The sequence below is a fragment of the Silurus meridionalis genome, chromosome 17, assembly GCF_014805685.1.
Source record: "Silurus meridionalis isolate SWU-2019-XX chromosome 17, ASM1480568v1, whole genome shotgun sequence".
Lineage (NCBI taxonomy): Eukaryota > Metazoa > Chordata > Actinopteri > Siluriformes > Siluridae > Silurus > Silurus meridionalis.
Window position 1 is genome coordinate 27,140,255 of NC_060900.1, and position 12,571 is coordinate 27,152,825.

The window sequence follows — 12,571 nt, forward strand, 5'->3', positions numbered from 1 at the left end:
AGAAGTGGAAAACGTAAAGAAAAAACGTGCGACCTGCCGGATTATCGACTCCTCGTCATGACGCCGAATGTATACCGTTTTTTTTTTCTTTTTAATGTCATTTCTGCTTCATTTTTTTATTCCCATTCCAGTTTAAATATATGTATAATTCCTTTTGTGGAAACATTCGCCACTTTTATGTTTAGTAACCTTTTCAGTTTGAGGGGGAAAAAAATGCCAGAGGAGACCAAAGACCAGCAATTTGTACTGAATTATTGAGCATCTCTGTATGTGTGCACATCTTTCTCTTCTTTCTCTCTATTGTGTCTGATTTTCTCACTCCATCTGTCTTTGTATTTATCACATAAAAGGGCTACAGGAATTCATCACACTACCAAAACATCATCACAATGGCTGGATTTACTGAATATCTGGCAACCATGTTTTATATTTTTATATATATATATATATATATATATATATGTTAGGGCTGTCAAAATTAATCCAAATTTATTTTAACGGCACAAATTTGATCAACGTGCGATTCACGCAGCGCACATTTCTTTTTGAGCATATTTATTACAAATATATATATATATATATATAAAAGAGTCGAAATTAAAACCAACACATTTTGTCACAACGTCCTTTCTTTACTCGAATATATAAAAAAAAGTCTCGAATCAGGCACCAAAATCCAGCATAACATGCAAGTCCGGCAATTAAAACCGTCCGTGTGGAAACATGAGAACCAAAGTTCCTTTTTGTGTCCTGATGATTTACGTCATTCAAAACACCAAAATTACTTTAAAAAATTTGCAAGAATATTTTGAACGCATGCTCCATGTTTGGTACGGCGTCAATATTTCTTCGTGCGCACGTTGATTAGAGAATTAAACACTTGAAAAGTGGTACTTTTACAACAGATACAGATGTGCAATTAAGTTGCGATCAATCACGAGTTACCTCACGACAAACATGCGATTAATCACGATCACATATTGTAATCGATTGACAGCCCTAATAATATATATATATATATGTCACCATGTTTTTTTTTTTTAACATCTTTTCATCAGGATTATCTTGAACACAAATCTCGATCCACACCTCTAAGCTGTGAACAGTGTTTTCTTCCTTTTTTCTTTTTTTCTAGCATGACAGATGTGTGTGATGCCATGTTTTTTTTCCTTCATCGTTTCATATTGAAGCACAATGCCGTCTTGGAATTATTGCAGCTCATTGGAAATCTGTTCACGATCCTTATATCCGATGTTCTGAAATGTCTTTAGTACTTGTGTACATCATGTAGAGCCAAAAATGTTTTTTTTTTTTTTTTTTTTTTTTGGGGGGGGGTCTTTCCAGACTGTAAGACAGTCAAGTTGTTGCTAAAAGTATGCAGGTTCGTATCAGTTGCATCATAAATGAACGGCGTTACGCTGTAATGTGTGGGATTTTGCGATGTTTTGTCCCATCAGCGAATCCTCCCACTGAAGTCTCCATTCTTCGAGTGGAAAACGACTCTTTAAGGTCTGATAAACAAACATTATGTGGGCAAAAGTATTGGGACGCCTGACTTTTCCACCCGTATGTGGTTCTTCCCCAAACCGTTAGCACAAAGTTGGTCCGCAGACGTGCGGAATTTAAAGGCACTTATCTTCACCCTAATGGGAAACATTCCAGTGCGACATCCTGATGCCAAACCCGAGGCACCAAATTGGAAAGTCCCAAAATTGGCAAAAGGGTTTTCACAAAAGGTTGATAGACTGAAAAATGAAGAAGAAGAACTGAAGCACAAGCGCATTTTATCGGCACGAGCAACGTAACACAAACCCAATTTCCATTTCCTTTCTAACCACACTGTGTGGCCAAAAGTGTTGGGAAAATTTTGAAGATGTGCTTGGGACACTCATGAAGGGATAAACCCTATTGGGGTAAATATGAACCATGACCACACCCCAGGTTTCCTCAATCAGTGCCTGGATCTAGTTGAGCACAAATCTCCCAAAAAATCTAGTGGAACATCTTCCCAGAAGAGTGAATCGGCAAATAAGGGACTAAATGGGGAATGAGATGTTCGGGAAGCACAAACCTTCTCATCTCATGGTCAGGTGTCCACAAACTTTCAGCCATATTGTGTTAAATAGAGTGTAGATTTGATTTGATTTGATTTGAGAAATATTGTTGTATTATTTTTCGGCCTCATTTCCACTTCGTTTCACATTGTCACACTTGTCTCCATGTTTCGTGTGTTTGTGAGTCACAGACGGTTCGTATGGAGGTATTGAGGCGACGCTGTTCATTTCCACCTCCTCCGGGACCAATTTTCTTTTCCTTTTGCGCTTTATGGTTCATTGTTATTCTTTCTTTTTTTCGAAACACAACGCACCTCACTAGAAGATTTTGTACTCAAGCCATGTCCTGGATGCAGTTTGGAAAGTCGCACTTCAGTGAAACACAAAAAAATCGTTCGATCGGACAAATTGTACACGATTCCGATCAGGATTCGGCGCTCGGTACCTTTATCCATCGGGAGCCATTACGCAAAACGATTCCATTCTTCTTACTGGTCATGTAATCGGATTGCAATATTTGATTTTCCACTGTGAGCATCACTATTTTTCGTCCTGATCGGAGGACAGTGACGTCGATGGAACGCAGCATGATTATGAATTCAGAAAGTCGTGTTTAATAGGGGGGTTTGATGGACCGGAAGTACACGAGGAAGACGGCTCGAGCTCGCATCGTGTTTAGTTTTTTTCCCGCTCAACTGATCTCCTGAGAGTCACACTTTCGCTTTTGGCGTCAGTAAAACCCGGACCCCCGCTAACGGCGATCGATACGCTGACGAAATGCTGCGCACTCGATACTCCAAAATCATCATATGATTCGGTGTAAAGAAGAAAAAGCCATAACTCTTACCATTGTGGTGTGCGCCAGAATGTCTATATACGTCTAGACGATACACACCAGACCAACGCGTTTTCTTATGCATGAATTTGCTTCTGACTTTTCTTGCAAAGGAGGAAGAAGTTTTTCAGGAGGCGAGAGGAGCATCTGGGATCTGTATAGTTTTGGCCCAATTATGACACTTCAAGGTGTCTGAAGTGAAAAAGAAAAAAAATCGAGGCAGCGAGATATTCTTGGAAAAGGTTACCAGAGTCGTTCAGGACCGAATGTAAATTCTGCTTTGTAAATGCTGCGCTCGATTGCTGTGGCTTGTGTTGAAACTCTCTGCCTCTGTGTGCTTTTTAAAGAACTGCTTTCCTGAAGGTTTTAGTTCCAACCCTCGTCGTGTACACCTCACGATGTACTCATCGTGTTCGTATTATCCAGACGCTCGAGCTGATCTAGCACTTTCCAGCCGTCTGAGCTGATCACGGTACCCAGTCGGTCAAACCGTCCAGCTGATCAGAAGTCATTGAGCTGATCAGATTTTTTTTCTGGCTGATCAGATTTTGTCTGGTTGATCAGATTTTATCTGGCTGATCAGATTTTTGTCTGGCTGAACAGTTTTTTGTCTGGCTGAACAGATTTTTATCTGGCTGATCAGATTTTTGTCTGGCTGATTAGATTTTGTCTGGCTGAACAGATTTTTGTCTGGCTGATCAGATTTTATCTGGCTGATCAGATTTTTGTCTGGCTGATTAGATTTTGTCTGGCTGAACAGATTTTTGTCTGGCTGATTAGATTTTGTCTGGCTGAACAGATTTTTGTCTGGCTGATCAGATTTTGTCTGGGTGATCAGATTTTATCTGGCTGACCAGATTTTTGCCTGGCTGAACAGTTTTTTGTCTGGCTGAACAGATTTTTGTCTGGCTGATCAGATTTTATCTGGCTGATCAGATTTTTGTCTGGCTGAACAGTTTTTTGTCTGGCTGAACAGATTTTATCTGGCTGATCAGATTTTTTTCTGGCTGATTAGATTTTGTCTGGCTGAACAGATTTTTATCTGGCTGATCAGATTTTTGTCTGGTTGATCAGATTTTATCTGGCTGATCAGATTTTTTTCTGGCTGATTAGATTTTGTCTGGCTGAACAGATTTTTGTCTGGCTGAACAGATTTTTGTCTGGCTGATCAGATTTTGTCTGGGTGATCAGATTTTATCTGGCTGACCAGATTTTATCTGGCTGACCAGATTTTTGCCTGGCTGAACAGATTTTTGTCTGGCTGATCAGTTTTTTATCTGGCTGATCAGATTTTTATCTTGCTAAACAGATTTTGTCTGGCTGATCTGATTTTATACAGCTGATCAGATTTTTGTTTGGATGATCAGTTTTTTGTCTGACTGAACAGATTTTGTCCAGCTGATCGAGTTTATCACATTTTATCCTGCTGATCAGATTTTTTCTAGCTGTTTGAGCTGATCAGGTTTTGTCTGTCCTGATGAGCTGATCAGACTTTATTTAGCTGATCAAGCTGATTAGTTAGTGTGTCCGGCTGATCAGATTTTTTTTTCCCTGCTGCTCGAGCTGATCAGGTTTTGTCGAGCCAGTTGAGCTGATCAGATTTTGTCTGGCTGATCAGACATAGTCCAGCTGCTCAGGCTACTCAAAGGGATTCCGAGTGCTCGAGCTGATCAGAATTTGTCCTCCTGACCGAGCCAGCTGTTCAATCCGATCCAGCTCACTTTATCTGATCAGACTTTGTTTGATTTACTCTCAGCTCCTCCAGAGTTTACAAAGGCACTGGGCCACTGATTGGGGAAGTCATGAGTTGAAATCAGAGGCACTTAATTTGGCTGTACGGGGTGAATGTAAACAAACGTGACTAATCCCACATCAGCAGAGCAGGTGGTGATAAATAGGGATTTGGGTTGGAGCTCAAGCCTTCAGTCAAGATATTTCTCCATGCAGCAAGTGGGAGACCCCCATTGCTAAACCTGAATACAATCAATACAACCTTAACGCTATGACGACTGTTGAAGTACTTCTTGTTGTACCCTCGAGCACCACGTAAAAAGGAAGCAGGCCTTAATATTGAATGTTTTTAATAAAAAAATAAAAAAAACTACTTTAGGTTCCTTAAGTAGTAACACGTCATGAAGCACTTTCGGTTCAAGTTCCATAATGAGATCAGTTTCTTTCTTTTTTTTTTATCTTTAAAAAGGGATGAAATTAATTTTGTAATGAGATTATATGGTATGAATTGAACATAAAAAAAAAAAGGGAAAGAATTTTAATAGATTTTTGGACTGTTTTTTTTTTTTTTTTACCTCCATTTTATTCGATTTGAATTGATTAGAACCAAAATAGTGCAAAAACTGTACTTGTGCACGTTTGACTTGTGCAAAATTGTTACCAGCATGCGCTTAATGTCGTAGTCAGTTCAACTTTTATGCAAGTGGGCGCATGTGTTCGACACACACACACACACACACTTACAAAAAAAAGCCATTTCTTGAACAGTTGATGTAAACAGGAAGTCCTGCAGGTCTGGGACCGTGTATTTTTACGGAATTGAAAGAGTCAGGTTGTTTGTATCTGATTTAAATACCAGCAAAGATTCATACGAACTCAAATTTTTCTCCGTTTTGCCGTGAGAGGTTCCTGCTGAACGTTCGTAGGCCAGGGTTAGCGTAGACCTGCTTTGCTTTTTGGTATTTGCTTCTTTTTTTTTTTTTATAATCAGAATGGAATTGTGGTTGGCTCAAAACTGTTAACGACTTTTATATATTTAAAAAAAGAAAAAGAAAAAATTGTCTTGTAAAAGAAAAAAACTATTCCTGAAGCATAGAGTAACTTTCTGCTGTTGTCAGGTGTGTCTTTAAACTTGAGGTTTTTTTTTTCTCTCTCAGTTGTTTAGTATTGAATAATATGCTGGGACGTCTTTGCGTTTAAAAAAAAAAACAAGAAAAATACCAAGTGTCTGGATTTTTTTGTAGTTCTAGTCCTGACTGAGTGTGGGGATATGGAGTTCAGATCTCTTTTTTCATGGCCTCCCTTTTCCCAGATGAGAAACTCCATCTCTCTGGGAGTTTATTTAGAAAAAAGGGACCAAGGAGCATTTAATTTAATTTTATTTTTATGTCTAAATACGATGTTATATTTACTGGAAAGAGACTATTTTTAATCTGCACATTCTACTCAATTTGTGTGTATGTTCTAAATATTAATCATGTTTTTTTAAAGAAAATATGGAGCAAATATATTAGAAAAAAAAGAAATAAAAATGCTATTTTGTTCTTTATGTTGTCGCTGGTTCTTTTTTACTAAGTGTGAGATTCAACAGCGTACTGAATCCACTCCATTGGGTCACTTTATCAGTGCACTCTGTGGAGAAAAAGGATTAAGACGCCTGACTTTTCCAGCAATATGGTTCTTCTCCAAACTGTTACCACAAGTTGGAGCGACAGGATTGTATACGACGTCTTTGGAAGCTGTAACATGAAATATTTCCTTCATTTGAACCAGGAGACCCAAATCTGTCCCAGCATGACGCTGCTCCTGTGCACAAAGCCAGCTCCATGAAGATACAGTATTAAAATAAAATAAGTATTGAATATTTTCCTCAGTAAATATACTTCTAAAGGTCTATTAGCATGAAATTTCTACCAGATGTTGAGAACAACATGTGCAATCCACACACGCAAAGAAATCCAACCATAGATGAACATAAATTTTAGGTTGTTCCCAACATCTGTTGAAAAATTCAGGTTAAAAGCACCTTTAGAAATATATTTACTGAGTAAAAATGTATTTATATTTACTGGTGACCTTTTCAATACTTATTTTACCTGATGTATGATTCCATGGTTTGGAGTGGAAGGTCTGCTATAGAGCTCTGACCTCAACCTTGTTGAACACCAGAAGAGGTTATAATGACCTCCACTCTGGGAAGATGTGTGATGCAAATAAGGATGTGTGTTAGTAAAGTCAGGTACTAATGGAGGTGAGGTGATGAGGCCTGGGGTGCAGTCAGCAGATGGAGATCTTCCTCTCCAACCCAATCTTCATGGAGCTGGCTTGGAGAAGTTACGGCTTGGAGAAGAACCACATACGGCTGGAAAACTGAGGTGTCCCAATACTTTTGGCCAAACCCCCGTCTCAGTGAATGAATCACATACTAGATGAATGGTGTCAATTATTCAATGCTCTAACAGACACCATCTAAATATATCTAGATTTAAAAAAATCGCTGTTCTCGTTCTGCATCCTATAAATAGCGAAAGAGAAAAGATGAAATATTGCGAAATCTGCGTCCCTGAAGGAGTCTGAGGTTTGGTGTGATCCATCCTTGGGAGCTGCTCACCTCCAGGGTGTGAGACGGCGAGATTGTAATTAAAGCAGCAGCTCCGCAGTGAGACTTTAATACACAGCACTGTGATGAACGAAGTCTGCGACACCTTCGCAAAACTCGCCTGGTATTCCACTGGCTGGATGTGGACGAGTGTGTGTGTGTGTGTGTGTGAAGGATGACGAAAGAGTGCGTCTGTAGTGTTTGTGTTGAATGTTGCAGTTGATGAAGAGACGAAGAGCGCATTATTCCCTGAACTTTTTTATTCATATTCCATATATTACCACTTGCACAGGCTCCTTTCCTCATTTCCATGTGTTTACACACATCCTTTATTGCCTGTGCTGTTGATCATATTCTCATACTTACACTTAACTGCTGATAAATGTTCCCCCTCTGTTCTCCCACTGCAAAATGAGCTCCTGTACTGCATTTCTAATATATATACAGTAATAAGTCCCAGGAGTCACGGAGAGCATGCATGCAAATCAACTTTAACCAGAATGATATGTACAAGTTGTTATTAAAAAAGATTCGAGACTCGCCCTGTTTACAAGAAAGTACTTTATTTATCTACGTCACCTTTAAAACCGTCCCCTTGCACAGTAATACCGCACTCCCAGAGTTCTCCTGAAACGTGTCCTGGTCTTCATTTACGGGACGAGGGGGAAGTCCGCAGGAGCCGCATCTGGCGAGTGAGGTGGGTTTTCCTTAGCTTTCTGAGTGAAGACACTTGTGGGACTTGATAGTGATAGAGTGATAAAGTGATAGAGCGATAAAGAGTGATAGTAAGGGTCTGATTGAGGGTTGGTGATGGGCAGCACAGTGGCAGTGCTTTCACAGGTCATTGATCTCCTGAACAGACGCCGTGGTGCAGTCTGGCTTTAATTGCTGTTAACCTGGCAGCCGTCTGATGATGATCCTGCACACGCCTCATTACCTGCCTGTTAGCTCTCAGTTTACAGCACACACCCGTGAGAGCGTAAGCTGCTTCTCCTTAATCGCAAAGAAGACGCAGATTTGATGTCTTAACCCCGTGGTCCTCAAGGTACGGCTCGTCTACTGTCCCTTAATGTCGTATTAAATCTACGTTTTACTCATATCATATCTGTTGGGCTACTGTTGGCCGAAGGAGGAGAAGAAGAGGAGAAAGACGTCTACAGAGACAGAAGAAGTGTAGGAGAGTGGAGGTTCGGGTTGGTACTTTAAATGTTGGTACTATGACGGGTAAAGGGAGAGAGGGAGCTGATATGATGGAGAGGAGAAAGGTAGATATGCTGTGTGTTCAGGAGACCAAGTGGAAAGGGAGTAAGGCCAGGAACATTGAAGGTGGATTTAAACTGTTCTATCATGGTGTGGATGGAAAGAGAAATGGTGTAGGGGTGATCCTGAAGGAAGAGTACAGTAAGAGTGTAGTGGAGGTGAAGAGAGTTTCTGATAGGGTGATGAACGTGAAGCTGGAAGTGGAAGGTGTGATGATAAATGTCATCAGCGCCTATGTTCCACAAGTGCGTTGTGAGATGAAGGAGAAGGAAAAATTCTGAAGTGAGTGAGATGAAGTGGTAAAGAGTGAACCTCAGAATGAAAGGTTTTCAATGGGCATGTAGGTGAAGGGAACAGAGGTGATGAGGAGGTGATGGTTTTAAGGAGAGGAATATAGAAGGGCAGATGGTGGAAGATTTTGCTAAAAGGATGGAAATGGCAGTGGTGAATATGTTTTAAGAAGAAGAAGGAGCACAGGGTGATGTATAAAAGTTGAGAAAGGTTGGATGGTGTGTAGATGGTGAAGCAGGAAGTGGATAGGATTAGTAAGGAGGAAGTGAGAGCAGTGATTAAGAGGATGGTGAGTGGGAAGTCGGTTGGACCAGACGACATATTAGTAGAAGCATGGAGATGTTTAGTACAGATGCAGTGGAGTTTTTTGTTGTATGGTTTAGAGACAGTGGCATTGAGTAAAAGACAGGAGGTGGAGCTGGAGTTAGCAGAGCTGAAGATGTTGAGGTTTTCGTTGGAAGTGACGACGATGGACAGGATTAGAAATGAGTTTATTAAAGAAACAGAGCATGTAGGAGGTTTTGGAGACAAGGTGAGGGAGACTGTTGAGATCAGTTGAATAACCAATTATTAAAAAATACGGTCCAACCTAGCTATCGGTATCTGTCAAAATTTTGTAGACCAGTTTGGTGTTTAAAAAAAAAAAAAAAAAAAAGGTGACACTGGCAACCTGTATGAACTCTGCCCTCTTGTTCTCCATGAAAATGTTGATAGCAGGATGTAGCCTGTTTTCTGTCCAACTGTTAACAGGTGCACATCCAATAACCAGCCTTTCAATGTGGACAGAACAATAGAGATGGTTGTGGACTTCAAAAGAGTATAGAGAAGGCATTCCCTTTGAAAATGTAATTGTCAAGAACACCAAATTGCTGAGAACCTCACCTGGTCCCTTACCACCAGCTCCAAGATAGCCTTGCTACTTCCTGAGAAGGCTAAAGAAGGCCCAGCTCTCACCACCCATTCCTTAACTAGTTCTGGAGACAGCATCCTGGTTTGGGAATCGCAAGATCCTTCAGCGGATGGTGAAGAAGATCATTGGAGTCTCCCTGTCTTCCGACTTGGACATTTCCACCACCCACTAGATCTGCAAAGAGCCAGAAGCATCGCAGCTGATCTTATACACAACTCTCACACACTCTTCATGCTTCTGCCAATCTGGAAAGCGGTAACAAAGCATTCAGGATCTGAGACCTCAGAGTTTCTGTGTTCAGTTAAGAAAGTTTGGAGGATTCGTGTTTCTTCAATCAAACCTAATGAAAAATATAAATAATCGGACAGGGTACACGAGCACCCCCTTGTGTTGAGGAATTGAGGTCAGATCAGCGCGGCTTTCTCTGTCTGGAGATCTTTGTTTCCCTTCAGGTTTAAAACCTTCTCTAATGAGCATGTATGTCCTTCTGGACGTAATTGGAGTCCTCTCTGGAGCAGGTCATGGAAGAGACTAAGAGCGCAGGGATTATTAACACAATTCCCCTTCAGGTTGCGGCGTACGGTTACTGCGAGGTGAAGCAGAAGGTGTGACCTTCTCAGAGGAAAGCAGGAAGAATGAGATCGAGAGAGATCGGCGAGGGGATGTGCTGAGCCAGACGTTTTTATCATCACATGCTGTAACTCGTGCTGAAATATTCATAACTGAATCTGGGCCTCGAAATAGAGTAGAGTTCTGCGTAGGACTCGGTGCGCTTCAAGACCATTGGCTTCTCCCCCCACCCTCTTTTCCTTCGTCCTTTTTTCTTTTTCCCGTGTTTCTCCACCACCACATTGTCCTTTACCTCGTGCTGAATCTCAGTGACCTATTTTATCAATGTCACGCCCTAACGAGCTGGTGGGAGCAGACAGCCCATGGCGCAGTGACACTCATTAGGAGTTATGGCTTCGGCTGCGCCTCATAACCACAACGAACGTTTTCTCTGCTCATTTCTCTACCGCGCCCTCACTCTGTTTAGCTCTTCTCCACTGAATCACCACAGAGTGTTCAAACACACTATCAGAACAGATACGCCAATGCTGTTTCGTATATATTTATGGCATGAAATTGGGCAAACCAGTGCAGTAATATAATATAATATATACAGCATACACACTATATAAATATAAGGATGTGCATCTCCATAACTGAGGCTGGTGCACTTCTTAATGCGATCTCGATCCCTAGCCAATGATGCGATACATCAAATATACGTGCGATTTGATTCGATCAAATTCAACACAATGCGAGTCAATGGAAAAAATACGATGTTCAGCAATTCAATATGGTACAAATAGTTTATATCTTTGGTTCAGACACACAGCAAATCATCCATTTACATACGTCCCTTTTAACTTCTAACGTATGGTCCTTTACACACGCCTTTGTAGTGCAAAAAAGACGTTCTTTTCCTGTTGTGTGTGCAGGAAGTTACAGCTCTACCTCTGCCATGTTAATCTGTATTCAACGTGACTCTCAGGACACGCCTCGGCCTCCGTAGTGTTGTGAAACGTCATATTTACGTAGCAGCGGCGGTGCTGAGGGAACGCGCTCGAGAAACTGTTTATCGACGAGGAATCGATCTACATATCAAATACTGGTCACAAATTATAAGTCATAATAAAAATAAAGCGCATCTACTACCAGGAAGGAGGAAAAGAGGGAGAACAAGGAGGAGGTTTATGGATGTGAGGAGGGAGGACATGCAGGTAGTTGGTTTGAAAGAGGCAGATGTAGTGAACAGGGGGTATGGAGACGGATGATCCGCTGTGGCGCCCCCTGTTGGGAGCATCTATTAATAATTATATATGAATAAATAATTTACAAATATCTTAAGAAAGGATATATTCAATTCAATTCATGTTTATTTGTATTGCACTTTTAACAATGAACATTGTCTCAAAGCAGCTTTACACAGATAATGTGCTGATTAAAAGTGAATATGTTCTTTATAAGTAAGTTTGTCCCTGATGAACGAGCCGGTGGCGACTGTGGTGAAGGAAAAACTCCCCGAGATGACATAAGGAAGAAACCTTGAGAGGAACCAGACTCAAGACGGAACCCATCCTCATCTGGGTTGCACTGAATGTCCATTTATAGCAGATAAACAATGTTGCGGGGTGCAGTGATGATGATCAGAAGCGAAAAGTAGTCCTGAGTCAGTGTAGCAGACTGTTAACATTAACAACATTCCAATCCATCGTCAAAGCTCCCGTTCTTACTCCAGAATTTCATGGAAACACCCAAGGCGTTGATGAGAAACCGTCCCAAGCTGCACAGAGTGGCCTCCAGTCGAAGAGAACACTATCCAGAGGCAGGCCTGGACGAAGTGGGAAGATCCACGGAGGGGAGAGGGGCAGGAACAGTGGGCACTATATATATATATATATATATATATATTTCCTTTCTTTTAAAATGAAGTGATATCTGTACCAAAATCCGCCATGACGCACAGATCCGGCAATTAAAACCGTCCGTTTGGAAACATAGCAAAGGCTCCGTTTGGTGTCCTGATGATTTACGTCATTTACAACACCATAATTACTTCCAAACGTATTTGGAATATTTGTTACTCTGCTCTATCATCTGAAACGTGTAAACAGGTTTGTGTGTTTGAGCAACTGGCTCGTTGCAATTAAAAAGAAATAATGAGAACCTTTGGTTTTTCTACTTTTTTTTCCCCACCTGTTTAATAGACATGAACAAGGTCCTTGAAAAACATGTCTACCGTCTTTGGAACATGTCTATGTTCTTTATGCTCTATGATAATGGAGAAAATGTAAACAGGCTTGTGTGAGAAAATTGCTCAATTTGCTCAATGAAAAGAAAGAGAA